The following is a 15,635-nucleotide window of genomic DNA, read 5'->3' as shown; positions in this document are numbered from 1 at the left end:
AATTACGCCAGCAAATAAAGATTTTAAAGAAAAAATAACAGAACTCTTTCATCAACTTCAGAAAACTTATTTGGTTTCGCCAAGGGTTGAATTTTGGATAGGATTAGGTGTACTTTTTCTGCTACTATGGCTCATTCTTGTTTTGAGTTTGGGACAAATGATAGATGGAAAAGACAGCACAATGGACACAGCAAGTAGGAACATCAACTTGCTCCTGCAACCTTACAAGTAATTTCATCATGAGCGAAAAAGCCTGTCATCAGTGAACATCACAGCCGTTCCTATACCTGGTGGTATAGCATGGGAGACAACTGATTATGACATTTATGGCCAGGTGGAACTGCTGAAAATTCCACACCAGTTCAAGGTTTCTTTAGGTGATTTTGTTTCATCAAGCACCTTTTCAGATGATTGGGACTTTGAAACTGTTAATAATATGATGTCAGACTTAGAAATATCAGCAACATTTCAAAAACATGAACACCTAGAAGGTTCAACAAGTTATGAAGAACTGTGTTGTTTTAATCATTTTGGTCACCATTATTTGCATAAATCTGTAATTCCTAGAAATGTTTTTACTTACAATCAATGGGAACATGGTCCAACGCCGCCAAAAGGCAGCTCTAAAACATTTTATGACAAATTTCCATACTTTACAGGTTTTAATGTCACAACCCCAGAAACGTTTTATTTAAAAAATGTGAATAAGACAGAAATGAAAAACATGTTGACCAATACTAAACAAATGTATTCTGCAAACTTTTATGCTCAGCTGTCTACATTAGGTTTTAACTTTTGGAAAGACAACATTGAGACAAAAACTGTCTGGGGCACAAAAGAATGGCAGGTGCAGGGTTTAGAATCCTTGTTCAGAGCCTGCATTATACCAGAACAAATCATATTTTTGAACGACACCGTTCAACAAACATCATGTCTTGGCTTAGCTAAGATAAAAGATTTAAACAAACCGTCCATACCTAAGGCCACACCTGACAGTAATGGCACTGCAGATGAGGAGGTAGACATAAAACAGATTTTAAAACACAACAGAACCAATCCTGATTGGAAACAATGGTTAATCTGGCCCATAGATACGAATAACTGTCAAGATAGATTCATGGACAAAACAGAAGGGTTCAAAATGAGTAGGCCAGATCCAAGATACTCCCAGAGACAACATCCAGGGATAGTCACCACATACAGTGTAGGAAAACTATGCCTTGATTGGCTACAGAAATCCACACTTCCAGAAATTAAACAACACTTGACTTTACTTAAAGAAGGCGTTGACTTGCGAGACTTCTTACTTGGGCCTCGTAAATAACGTCAAAAACGTTTCATATCGAGGGAGGAGCTTCGCGCGCAACCAAGATGGTCGCGTGAGCACAGGGCTCCCGGACCCTCGCCACCTCCACCAATTATCCTGACTTCTATCCTGATTTGAACGACGGGTTGTTACTGGCACAGCCCCGCTGATCAATTATCCGTTTACAGATTTTGATTTGGACTTCGGGAGCCGAAGATATGGATCTCTGACTTTTTCAGGCCTGCTCCATGGCACTGCCCCGGGCTCTGTTTCTCTGCCAGCCGGACTGCAATTGAACAACAACGGACCACCCGAGTCATCTCGGCTCGGTCGTCTACTTTCGGTTTCGTTTCTCACCCAGGGGCCTCATTGACTCTGCCTGAGTGGCCTGTTCCGACTACCTCCCACCTTCTTACTTCTCGGAACGGTACCTCTGGTTCATTTGGCTCACTGCCTGGTGAGAGGCCTGTATTTCCTCCTTCTCATTGCTGCGGGCGACGTGGTTGTAGCCATTTTTACCCGATATCAGGCTTCCCTCTGGGGCCCCAGATCTAAAATGGCCACCAAGCCTGAGGGTGAGAAACGCAAGACCAAGCCGGGTGTCCGGGGAATTCCGTGCAATCGAATATCATGGATAGATACACCCTCACTAAGGGCTCTCCTGGAGGACCGACTAAATCCCCGACTATTGCTGCAGACGACTCCTCGATTGGTGAGGACCTGTCACTACGGGACGTCATGGGCGCCATATCTGCGATGAAGGCCACAGTGGGACAACCATATGAGGCCCTGTCCCACAAACTGGACACTGTCGCTATTGATGTTAACTTGATCAGGGCTGACCTTGCAAAGACCAATGAAAGGGTTAAGTCCCTTGATCTTAAGACATCTAGCCTCACGACCAACGTCTCCGATCTCCAGGCTGAGGTCGGTAACCTAAGGACTGCCGAGGCCTACTTTTCTCGACGCCTGAAGGATTTCGAGAGCAGGGCCCGGCGGAATAACATCCGCTTGATTGGTGTCCCGGAAACGTTGGGGGCCTCTCCGGTGGACTTACTGGTGGAAGACGTTGTATTGAACCATCTAGCACCCAAGGGCCTTAGTAAGTTCTTTGCTGTGGAACGTGCACATAGGATCCCTGGAGGCACGCCTAAGCTGGGTGCCGCTCCGCGTCCCATCATCGCTCGGATTTTTCATTTTCGGGACAGAGACGCGATCCTGCAGGCGTTACGCCAGTCGGGTCCGACTGGCTTCGAGAATACTACAGTCAGTTTCTACCCGGACTTTACCCAGGAGGTCCAGAAGCAGCGACTTGGTTTCCAAGGAGTGAAGAAGAGGCTGAGAGACAGGGATATGAAATAGGCTATGCTTTTCCCGGCCCGTCTACGTGTGGTGTATAAAGAGCGGACATTTTTCTTCGACCATCCTGAGGCCGCAAGTGACTGGCTGGACTCCCTGCCTACGGGGCAGGAACATTCTGGGAACTTTGGACATTCCGGTGGTGCAGAAGGCGGCCCGATGGAACAAGAATAGGAATCGAGATCGGCCCCCTTTCGTTGGACTTAATTTTCAGCTGTGGTTTGATGCCATGATATTATTGCTTGCAAACGTTTCTTCCTTTTGGGGGTGGGTGGGGGGTGGGTGACCCTTCCTCCTCTGGGGTTCTTTTCGTAGATTAGTTGGGTACTTGGGCGACAGGCACACTGCAAGTTGGGGTGGCTTTTTAGTCTCACGCGGGGGTGCGGGGTGGGGGGTGAGATGTATGGGTTTTTTTGGGGGAAAGGGGGGTTGGAGTTTAGGTTTCATGTTTATTCACAAGGCACAGTAATGTCGATCTTTTCTTGTACAGCGTTGCACTGGGTGTGGGATGTGGGCGGGGCTACGTACTGGGATGGGGGGTAGGGGACTTCGATTGTTGTGTTGGAACGTCAATGGGTTGGGGGATAGGATTAAACGGGGAGTGGTGTTGCAACTGTTGAGACGTCTATCCCCTGATGTTGTTTTGCTCCAGGAGACGCACTTGCTTGGTAATACGTGCCATGCGCTGAATAGGCGTGGCTATCGTCTCCTGGCGCACTCGGGTTTCACTTCTGGATCCAGGGGGGCGGGCATTCTGGTCCGGAACTCCCTCCCTCTTGCTATTGATGAGACCATCCTTGACGATAGGGGACGATATGCCGCCATTGTTGGGCGTTGGGAGGGGAAGGGTATAACCCTGCTCTCTGTCTACATACCACCTCGCCTCCAGACTACTACCTATGCCGACCTGGGAAGGGTTATCCTGGGAGTCCCAGAGGGTTTGTTGGTGGTGGGCGGTGATTTTAATTCTGTAGTTTCGGGGATGTGTGATCGCTATCCTCCCCGGGAACTTCCGAAGGCTCAATCATGGTTAAGTGACTTCCTCGAGGCCCTAGGGCTCACCGATTGTTGGCGATTGCTTCACCTGGGGACTTCGCAGTACACCTTTCATTCTAGGGCACACGGTAGTCTCTCGAGACTCGACTATGTTCTGATGCCCTCTGCCCAGGCCTCCGCAATACGGGAGGTAAAGCATCTTGCTAGAGGTATATCATATCACTCCCCGATCTGGTTGGTAGTGGATGCGCAGCTGGGGACGGAAGGCCGTTTGGCCCCGATTAACCCCTGGTTCCTCCGTGGTCCCAAGGTTAGAGTAGAATTGATCAAGACGCTCGACCATTATTTTGCGGAGAATGTCGGATCTGTATCCTCCTCGGTCTCATTGTGGGAGGTGTATAAAACTGTTATCCGGGGCCAGGCCCTTTCCCTGATTAGTAACGTTAAGAGGAATAGTCGGGAGGACGTCGTCCGTATTGAGGGTGAAATTACTGCTCTGGAGGGAGAACTGGAGTCCGAGGTCACCCCAGATGGATTACACCTATTGGGTCTTAAGCAGTTTGAATATAGAGCGTTGGTCACGGATGCTGCGAAAGTGATGAGCAGGGAACAGCGGGGACGCCTGTACGATGTTGGTGATAAAGCGGGGAAGCTGCTTGCCTGGCTGGATAAAAGGGAGAGTGCGAGTCGAGTGGTTCCTGTTATTGTGGATGTGAATGGTGTGAGTCATACTGAGCCGGTTGCAATAGTTGAATGTTTTGCTGATTAATTCCGGGAAGTGTATTCCCCTGTGTCCGATAGACCGGAACAGGATTCCCGCTTGCTTTTGCGCGACATTAAGCTGCCTTGTCTGTTTGATCCCGAAAGGGAACTTCTTGACGCGCCGCCTACGGTGGAGGAGGTTGCGATTGCTATCCGCTCTGTTCGTTCCGGGAAAGCCGCAGGCCCCAACGGGCTTCCTATTGAGCTCTACAAACTCCGCCCAGATACGATAGCCCCGCATTTACGCTCGATGTTGTTAGAATCACTAGAGACAGGTTCCCTCCCTCCTGATCAGAGACTGGCGTCTATAGTGGTGATTCCCAAGGAGGGTAAGCCTCGTGATCGCTGCACCTCCTTCCGACCTATATCTTTGATCAACGCTGAACCGAAGATCCTGGCTGAATTGCTTGCTAATAGATTGGTCACTGTTATAAGCGACCTGGTTCATCCGGACCAATCCGGCTTTATACCGCGCCGCAACACTGCGCTTAACCTCCGGCGATTGCATGGCGTTCTCGCGCGAGCGGGAACGTTGCGTGAACCGGCCATTTTGGCGTCTTTAGATGCCACTATGGCGTTTGATACGCTAGAATGGCCATACTTATGGGCGGTCCTTGCTAAATTTGGTTTCGGTTCGGCCTTCATTGACTGGGTGAAGCTGCTTTACACTGACCCCTTGGCTCAAGTGGTTGTGAACGGTCGAGTCTCTGCTTCCTTTGCGCTTGGTAGGGGCACGCGCCAGGGCTGTCCTTTGTCTCCTCTTTTGTTTGCCCTTGCCTTGGAGCCACTGGCGGCCTGGTTGAGGTGGGAGCCGTCCTTGAAGGGTATTAGATGGACTCCAGAATTTGAAGACCGCATATCCCTATATGCGGATGATATTCTGCTATATCTTACTTCCCCGCGAAAATCACTGATAGTCCTCTTTGATGTTTTGACCTCGTTCAGCAAGAACTCTGGCCTTGTCATTAACTGGTTGAAGTCTTGTGTCTATGTCCTTTCGGGAGACGCTCCTATTTTGCCCCGCGGCTGTCCCATTACAGTATTGCGGGAGGGATTTAAATATTTGGGAGTCTTTATTACCCTGGACCAAGGACTTCGATATGAACGCAATTTGCTACCTCCTCTCCGGCACCTCCGTGCCGATGTCCTTGCTTGGGGTAGACTCCCTCTCTCTCCCCTCGGAAGGGCGGCGTTGTTCAAGATGATGTCGCTACCCCGTTTCCTCTACGCATTGCAGAATACATTAGACGCCGTGCCTGCTAGTTATTTCCGAGAGATTGAAAGTTTACAGAGACAATTGGTATGGGGGGGCCGCTCTCGTATTGCTATTGCGAAATTGACGCTTCCATGGTACGATGGCGGTGTCGCACTCCCTGATATTCGCCGATACTATTGGGCATCTCAGTTAGGGGCTATTAATCACTGTACCTATGCTCCTTCGCCGAATCCGGCCTTTGAGATGGACAAGTGGCTACTGCCTGGCGGAGATTACAATAGGGCTCTCTATTCTAAATCTGCCGGTAGGACCCTCACGGGCCCGACTAGGACGGCAGTCCAGGTCTGGCATCGCGCTACGGTGGCTCTAGGTTGGGCTGACAGGTTGACCCGTGCGACTCCGTTGTACGCATCGGATAAACTTGGGTCCCTTTGGCGGTCGAAGGGTTTTGACAGGTGGGATGTGATCGGTATTAGCAAGGTGAATGACGTGTGGACCAAGTGGAGAGTTAAGACGTTTGATGAGTTGAGAACTGAATATGATTTGAATGATGGGGAATTTTTTCGGTACGTGCAAATTCGACACGCGGTAATCTCAGTCTTTCCCTCGGGTACGGAGGTACCAGAGGCGTCCCCGCTCGAAGATAGGATACTGGATGGGTACGTTCCTGACAGCACGATCTCGCTTATATATAAAAAATTTATCAACTCCAGGGCTGATCTCTTATGTCACCTTCGTGAGGTGTGGACTAGCGATGGGCTGGAACTTGATGATGAAGACTGGCAGGCTGCGATCTCCTCCCCTAAAGAAGTAGCGATCCCGGCGCGGCTCCGGTTCGTCCAGCTTAACATTCTACACAGGGTGTATGTGACCGGTCCTCGTCTAGTACGCATGGGCTTTTCAGTTGATGGACTGTGCAGGCGTGGCTGTGGTCTCGTGGGAACGTTTCTCCATATCATTTGGGAGTGTCCTGTAGTGATGCAATATTGGTCTTGTGTGCATGAAGTCATGAGTGAGGTTACGGGTGTGTGGTCGATGCCTGAGGCGAGGAGATGTTTGCTGAATGTGTGGGAACCGAATGATTATAGTGTGGCGCAAATTCGCTGGGTGACCTTAGGAAATATGATTGCCAAGAGAGACATTGCCCAGCTATGGGGTGCCCAGAGATCCCCGACAGTTCAGCTCTGGAAACAGACCTTGGACTGGTGTATGTTCAGGGAAAAAACGGTGTATGTCTCCCGGGGCACACCCCGGAAATGGGGGAAGGTATGGACTCAATGGAATGTGTATTGTGGTGAGATATGTACTCCCCCCCTTCCAGAACTTGATATTGACCCGCCATCTCCCCAACCCGATGTTTCCTCCACGTAGACTTAGACATTTTGATTGCTTCTGGTCCCTCTGCCCCCGCGCTTAAGAAATGTCTTTACCTCCTCTTCGACATGTACTTTCCCCCCCCGCACGCTGTAACTCTGTGATGATAGTACTGCCTTGTGTCCGTTTGTTGTTTCTGTTTTTTGTAACTTATATTTAATAAAAAGTTAAAAAAAAAAAAAATTCATATACGTCAGTATGTACGCTGCGTACAACGAACCTTGGAAAAATACGAGAAATTGATTGTATTCATTTAGAGAAAGCACTTTCTGTAGTGGACAATGGGTTAACGACTCTGTCCTCCAGAATTTATTCTTTGGACAGCATTGTATCATCTGCCATTGACATAATAGAACAGGATTTGCTAATGTTACAACATGGCCAGTCTCAATTGCGTTCTATAATGCTACTAGGCTGGACGTTGCAAAATCTCCATTCAGGCTATGTGCCATGGCGTCTAATCAATACCACGACATTGTTTACTGTCTTTAACCTTACAGATAAACAAATCTCTCTGGCACAAAGAGGAGCAGACTATACGGTGCTGAGCATTGAAAAACTGGAAAGATTACCATTAACTGTTTCTGAGAAACCTGTCGTTGAATGGATAATACATGGCACCATAACGATACCAGTGACGATTTTCCAATTTCAGTATTGTCTACAGCATGTACCAGCAGGATGAAAGGTTGGGTAAAGGATACATTAAGTCAACCTGGAATTTATCATACACACACAAATGTTGGAGTGGGGGAAAGGAGGTATTTCTTAGTACAAAAAAATTGTAAAAATTCACTAAGCGGTACACTTTTATGTGATGGTATTAATTTACATGGAGCCTGCGAAGGTTCTTTAAATAACCTTTCTTGCCACTTGCACGGTACTCCAGCGGCCTTGATAGATCCGATTTTCAGGCAGCTTTCCAATGGGAGCTACGTTATGCTCAATGATCACAGCTGTTGTGGCATGTTGCCAGGAAAAGCCTATCTGGTTAGTGTGTCGGCCAGGGTCACTTGTTGTATGCAAGTATTGTATCCAAAAAGTAATACAGACAGGGAGATGGCGTTATGGCCTTCACTGAATATCTCTTCTATACGAATTGATACTTTAAGCAGAATGAAAGCCATTCTTTTACAAAAAACTGTGCCACTGACCTCGTCTAAAGAAACGTATGATCTTCAAGTTGCAAGGACGTCTGCAGAGATACATGCATTATTATCAACAAACTGCCCAGTACATTTCGCAGAAATGCTAGGTCAAATCTTAAACATGTCTGATACCAGTGGCATCGCACATGTATTTAAGACGATCCTTTCAGGACTGTTAGCACCATTCAAAGCAGTCCTCGGCATTTATCCAATTTTCGTGCACCTGTGTTCAATGGTCTGCCTCTACTTTTGCGACTCGTAGCAGGAATTCTATTTTTATTTCTCCTGCTCCGATATGGCAAGTCCAGTCACCGACGATACCCAGACTACAATGGAACGGGCTCTCCTGGCCATGCGGTATTGTGACAGAATTACACAGATTCTTGGCTTGACTAGTTTAAGAGATCTGAATACCACTTGGTTCCTTTCATTCAGAACAATCTGGCAAGATTGCATCTTACCTGTTCTACAATGCCTGCTTTGCGGAGAAGAATGCGTGTTAGACATCTGTCTTACCCTTCCATCAGCACTGCCAGTGGATGTTGACACCTTGCTGGGTCCTGTAACGACTCATACATCATGTTGCCCCCAACGGCTGCCAATCCTGATGACGGCATTCATTGAGATCTCACCAGCAAATCCAGCTATTGGTGAGGTACTTGGAACAACAGGCACACAGGTACCATCTACATCGAACATTGCTAATGCAAATGACTCTGACGGCGATGCTTCACATCTATGCACATTTGATCTACTAGATGAAGTAGTTCCACTTTCACCAACTGTGGTAGACGGCTTATTTGCCAGCTTAGATGATTTGAATATTTTTTTCCCGACACCGAGAATAACTTTTGAAAGTGCACATGGAGTTCCATGAACTCTGAAATTTGGCCTTCGGCTTTTCTAAACAAACCCTGTAACTTGGGAACTCTAAGTTTCTACAATCTACATTTGAAAACTTTTTTCTCTTCATCCCAGAATAGACCCTTTTCACTTGGCACAAAGTAATCTGCTTAAAGTAGAACTATTCTTAGAGAACAAGAAATTAAATTTGACACTTCCAAAAGACAAATATTTGGCATTATCTCATGAAAACATTAACTATTTATATATTATGCTATGGAATGGTCTAGACTTTTTCTTCTGTAAATTTAGAGCCATTTCATGACTGTCATTTCATGTTTCATTTAGATAAAAAAATTTAATGACAGCTATTGCTTATAAGATACATGCAAGACAAATACTGATTTATGTCTATGTACCATATTTGATGCATTTCATGTATTTTGGGTGGGATTATGAACACATGGTTTAGTTATGTGTTTATGCTTATAGATTTTGTAATATTAGACATAATACGTGGAGTGGGTGTTGTACAGCGTTTTAGGACCCTAGTGTAATTTTCCCGATTCATGCCCTTATAAAGGTATAAAATATTGTAGCCTTATATAGGCATAGAAATCTTTACCATATTAAGACATGGCTAAAGTAGTGCTAATACGGCTTGGCTACTTCCACTAGTTCCGAAAATCTACAACAATTTCTTGGACAAATCCGCCTTCAGAAGTCAGGGACTTCCCCCTGCATGAATATTAATTTATCCAAGAAAGAGTTGTCAGAGAATTAAGTCTCTAATGACGTTATTATGTCCAATCTTATGTCAAACTCAGCACCTTCAAGGTATAAATATGCCCACACTTGTCTAAACAAACACACAGTGGTTTGGAGGAGTTCAACTATCTACTTGCCCGATGCGCCCTGCTGCAGCAAGTGCCGAAGGAAGCCGACCCTCCCGCTGACGCACTGAGAGATGCTGTACTTTCTCCAGCCGAGAAATCCAGCTCCAGTGTTTCCAGGCTACCCTTACGGGTTGCTAGGAAATCGAGTCCTGAGAGAGAGATACCAGACCTCCTTCATTCTAAACCAAGGTACGGAGCTGATTAGACCCTAACAGAATTCTTGGAATAGATTCTTGGCAAAGAATACTAAAACTAGGCAACACCTTACTTACTTCTTCCCTTGTACCAGACCTAGGTTAGGTACACCGGGGTAGGCATATTTTAGAAGCACCAGTTGAGTACTTTTAGTCATTATTTATCACTGTATGTATTTTAGGTATTTTAGGTATTTTATGGCTTAGAAACCATATCATGCTTTTACAATAATATTTTATAATACTCTTCGTACTGTACGCTTTGTACTTTACCACAAGTATTATGATTGCAGCAGTTCATTTCTTATGCTTGAGAAAGAAGACTGTTCAATAAATACCTTTTATTGAAAACGCCCATCTCTCTATTTTTCTGCACCTCTGGTGAAACGAAGCATGCACGGTTGACTTAGTGAAATAACTATCTATTGTTTCCGCGACTCTAGAGATATATTTCTTATTCTTGGGAAACAAAGTTGTCATGTTTTAAGCGGTTGTCAGAAATTAATCCCTTCTTGTTCATTCGAGAAAGTTTCTAGTGACCTTCGAGCTAGCTGGCACACACACAATTAAGTCTAGTATATTCGGTAGAGACCTAGTTGACTTCAGTCCTACGTCTAAACTACAGGATATACTATTACAATGAGCAGAGCCTATTGGGAATATAGGAACTACACTACACCTTGATGGATGACAGGACTTTTAGATCTTGCTTCACGGCGTATAGCATCCCTCTCCGCATAGTTAAGAAAGGGGTGCTATTATCGGGCGTGGTGGTGCTCCAGGGGCCGGCCGGGGACCGAGTGATCGGTACGCTCTCTCCACAATCATAACGCGCCAAACAACTCATGGAGGAGGTTATCAATGTAGGTCTCCATCTTCGAGATGGCCGTCGATTCCCTAAGGTCAATAATTCAAACATTATTCCGCGTGATCGCGCTTCTAAATCTTCATTCTTTAATTTTAGAATCTCCAGCACTTACTCCATGTTCAGAATCTGTGTCCTCACTTCAGCACTGGCGTTGTGCATGTCCAACAGCCTGTTTTCCAAGACATCCAACCTGGTCCAATGCATGTCCACCTTTTTTTTTACTGCATCGAGGCTGGTCGCAAGGGCATCGATCTTGCTGTTGATTGTGTTTAAGCCAGTACGCATCTCAAGCAATATGGACCAGATGTCTTCCTCCGGTTCATCCACATTGTCTGGCGCACCCTGAGCAGCGCCCGTCTCCATCAGTGTTTCTGCCGTGCTTGTGTGTCTCTTACTCTCTAAGGGGATTTTAGGCTGTTTGGGTTCTGTTTTGCCCATATTCACCGATCCCAACGCTGCACGGGTCTGTGGCTTCTGTATAATTTAGTGGCGGTGTGGCAGGCAGTGGTATGAGCACATGGTCAAACCAATCAACATTCAGCAGATGGTCAAGACAAGCAACAGTCAGCAGAGAGGCAGGAGGCTGGCTCAGTATCGCTCACCCTCCAGTGGAAAGAGAGCATATTTTACCACCCTGGTCAGACACCTCCAGGCAATATTGGGATCACTCCCGGTCAGCAAACAAAGGGAGGTCAATCACTGCACCAGGACCAGAGTCCACTATAGCCAGACAACAGTGTTCCCCAGGGGGGGGTCTACATGAGCGGTGTGGTTACCAACTAGAAGTAAGCGCTGCATGCGAGGGCCCCACCGCACTAAACAGCCCCCGTGTTCACTGCAAAAGGGGGGAGTCAGGCGATGCCCGTAGCCCTCCGCGCACAGGCCCAAGCAAGCACAGCGCCAGCCACAGGTTCCGCAGCCCATTAAGCTGCAAATAAAAGGTCCAGGCCACCCCGCAATGCCCAGCACAATGCCAGCCAAAAAAGGCCCCACCGCTCCTACCTTGTCTGTGTCAGGCTTCCAGGAGGACAAATCCACAGCTCCGGCGGGCCTCCTCAAATGCTTCCCCCTGCCGTTGGTCGGTCATCAGCTGCCTGCTTCTCCGGCCCTCAGCAGACAGAGATTACTGCTCCCGTCTCACAGTTTGTGCGTATCAATAATCGCCCACAATCCGTCTCATGACAGCATCTTTGCCCCTCGGGGCTCCTCACTAGCAGCCGGTAATGTCGCCGCAGTCTCTCGGTCTCTGGATATGGTCCGCACTCGCAGTTTGAGTTCAGATGGCAGCGTCCTTTTTATCGTTAGCTCAACCGATCCGCGCCGCTTCTCAACTCAGGGGTTCTACACCAACTCCGAGGTCGCGACACACATCGTTTGAATCAGGAGAAGTCTAGCAATCAGGGCATGTATTTGCCTCAGGCTCAGAGTGAGTTTGGAGGATGGTATTCGTCGGATGTTGCAGTCTGGCCTGCGGAGCTCCTTCAGCAGGCAGCCATCACGCAACGTGCCGTTGCCACACCCCCAACCATCCAAAAATTATTATACCATGTAGACCAGTGTTTCCCAAACTGTGGTCCGCGGACCCCCAGGGGTCCGTGACACATTCCCAGGGGGTCCGTAGGCAACAGTTTTAAAAGCACAGAAACATTTCTTGTATAATTAGCAGCTTTCCAGCAACAATAAAAGTGTCAAGAGACTGCCAGTGATTAATGTACCTGCTGGAGAGCGAGGAGAGTTTTGTTCAGTGGCAGCTTTGATTTAACTAATGTAGCACAGAGGGTTAATGTGCCTACTGCAAAGAACGTGTAACATGCATCTTAAAAAGCAGCATTTTATGTGCCTAGGTTCGTGGTTATTGCTTTTGTCACAGAGCTTCCTTTATTACTGTGCACTTCATAAGTGACAATCGTAATATAGCAGAGGGACCTATAAACTGTTATCAAAGAGCTGCTTGCAAACTGCATGGTACCAGTTAGTAACTTATATTTTGTCCCAGTTATTCATTATCCTGATGCTGCTAAAAAGATATATTTGAGTGGAAATACATTTTTAATGTTCAAGTCAATGCTAGCCACTGTGTTATGCTCTGAATCCTGAGTTTGTGCTTTTCCAGACCAAGCACTCTTTAAACATTTTCTATACACTGATTTACATGTATGATTCAATGTCTCTATATGTGTGTGATGTAAAGCGCTCTGACATCCTACAATGGTATGAGAGATGCTACAAAACAAATGAAATACATGTGACAGAGGGGCTATTACTTCAATATAAAATACTAACGGCCAGATGTACGATCTGTTTTTATATGCGCGAACGGGTTCGCAAACCCGTTTGCGCATGCAAAAACCTATTGGGCCATGTACATAGCCTATTTCGCGAGTCGCAATTTGTTTGCGATTCCCTAAATAGGTTTTGCAACTTGCTATTTGGAAGGGGCATTCCCTTCCAAATAGCGAGTCTCAAAACCATGTACAAATGTTTTGCGATTGCAAAACAGTCACAATTACCACCTACTTCAAGTAGATGGTAACGCATTCGCAAATGGGAAGGGCTCCCCAGGGGACCCCCCCCCCCTTTGCAAATGCATGCAAAATTATTTTTAAGGTAAGGCAGTGGTCCCAGGGACCTCTGCCTGCCCTTAGAAAATGAAACGAAAACGTTACATTTTCTTTTTTTTTTTATGCATGGTAAACAGGCTGCATTAAAAAAAACAGCTTTATTTAAAAGCAGTCCGAGACACGGTGGCCTGCAGAGCCCAGCAGGCCACCATCGCTGGGAGGGCTGGCATTCCCAATGGCTTGCAAATTGCGAGAGGCTCATATATTAATGAACCTCGCAATTTGCGACCCCATTTGGAATCCCAAACAGTGTTAAACACACTGTTGTACATTTCATTTAGCGACTCGCAATTTGCCACTCGCAATGTGCCGCTAATTGCGAGGCGCTAAATGAAATGGTCATACATATGGCCCCAAAATCCTTAGGGGGCAGATTTATGATAACTGGCGCATCTCCAGGGATGCCCCAGTTATTTTGCGCCGCAGCTCCGCAACCCATGGTGCGCCGCATTTACAATGCGGCGCACCATGGGGTAAAAACGGCACAGATGCGTGACGCATCTGTGCCGTAAAGGTGGCGCATTGCTGGAGTTCGTCGCAAGCGTGACGCAGCTCTAGCAAGGCTCGGGGGTGCCCCATCTTTACAATGCTGCGTCAAGACCTACGCCTGCTTCAAGCAGGCGCAGGGTTTTGACGCAGCATTGGTCTGAAAGTGACTGAGTGAAATCTTATAGATTTCACTCAGCCACTTTTGCGAGGCGCACCTGCCCCGGAACGCCCACCCTGCGCCGGAACGCCCACAAGTGGCGCAGGGCTTTACAACGTGACGCATCTGCCTAGATGCGTCACGTTGTAAATGGGTCGTAGGGATGCGCCACGTTTACGCCGCAGTTGCGTGACGCAAACGTGGCGCATTCCCAACATAAATCTGCCCCTTAGTACTTTGAGTATTTGTTTTGTGTGCACACGTGTGTATTTTTTTCGAATTACTGTTTTAATGTTTGAAATTTAACTCATACAAATTGCTTGGGGGTCCCCGGCTTCCAGTGGTGACTCAATGGGGGTCCTCAGGAGTCAAAAGTTTGGGAACCACTGATGTAGACCATCCACTCCCTCATCTAAATCTTGCTCCACCATGCCTACACCAAGGGACTCCTACTTACCAGTGAAGTACTATCAACTATCCTATTTGCCTCTATTGACACCATCATGGCCCTGCTCAATAAATCATCCACTGACCCAGCCACGTTTTACAACTACAGACCCATCGCCCTCCTACCATAGCCTGAAAAGGTCTTAGCAAAAGTAATCAACTGATGCCTCATTGAACACTTCAGAAACCACCAGCTCCTCAATGCAACATGGTCTGGATTCAGACCAAACCAGAATACAGAAACAGCACTCATTGCCAACACAGGTTACATCTGCTAGATCCTCGACATGGAAGATATGGCAGCCCTCATTCTCCTGGACCTCTCTGCAGCATTTGATATGGATGGTCGCAGAGCCCTTCCTTATCAGGCGCCTGCACAAGAATGGTATCCAAGGACACCCTCCCTGCTGAATATGCTCCATCTTAATGGATGGAACACAAACTGTCAGTAAAGCACCTTCCCCCTCAGAAGCCCGCAAACTCATCTGCTGAGTGCCTCAAGATTTAGCACCCTCTTCAACTCATACATGAATCCTCAAGCCAACATCATCCACGCACAGAATATAATATCAACATCTTCTACTCCTATGATACATAACTCATACTTCCCTTTCAGTCAAAACCGCCAACACAAGAAACAAGTTCACCGCCTGCATAACTGAAGTCACAAACTGGGTGAAAGCCAACTGTCTTAAAATCAACACTGACAAGAGTGAAGTAGTGATCTTCTGCAAGAACACCTCACCATGGGACTCCAAATGGTGAGGTGATGGGGATAATCATTGACAGCAAGCTGAACGAGACTGCACAAGTCAAGGCTGTCAAGGCATCCTGCTTCCACATCTAGAAGATGCTGGGAAAGATCTTCTAATGGCTCCTAAGCAACAATAAAAAAAAACTGTCACTCACGCCCTAATCACAAGCAAATTGGAGTATGTGAACACCCTCTTTGCTGGGAC

General features: G+C 47.0%; 1 protein-coding gene across 1 annotated transcript in view; it reads right to left on the bottom strand.

The window, feature by feature from the left end:
* LOC144824555 (Na(+)/citrate cotransporter-like) overlaps nt 1–15,635 on the bottom strand; it is a 740,241-nt gene that overhangs the window by 474,220 nt on the left and 250,386 nt on the right. The gene's annotated exons all lie outside the window — the stretch shown is intronic.

The sequence above is a fragment of the Lissotriton helveticus genome, chromosome 3_1 (assembly GCF_964261635.1).
Source record: "Lissotriton helveticus chromosome 3_1, aLisHel1.1, whole genome shotgun sequence".
NCBI classification, from domain to species: domain Eukaryota; kingdom Metazoa; phylum Chordata; class Amphibia; order Caudata; family Salamandridae; genus Lissotriton; species Lissotriton helveticus.
Note: the sequence above shows the minus strand (reverse complement) of the source record. Positions and strands in the feature narration are given on the sequence as shown.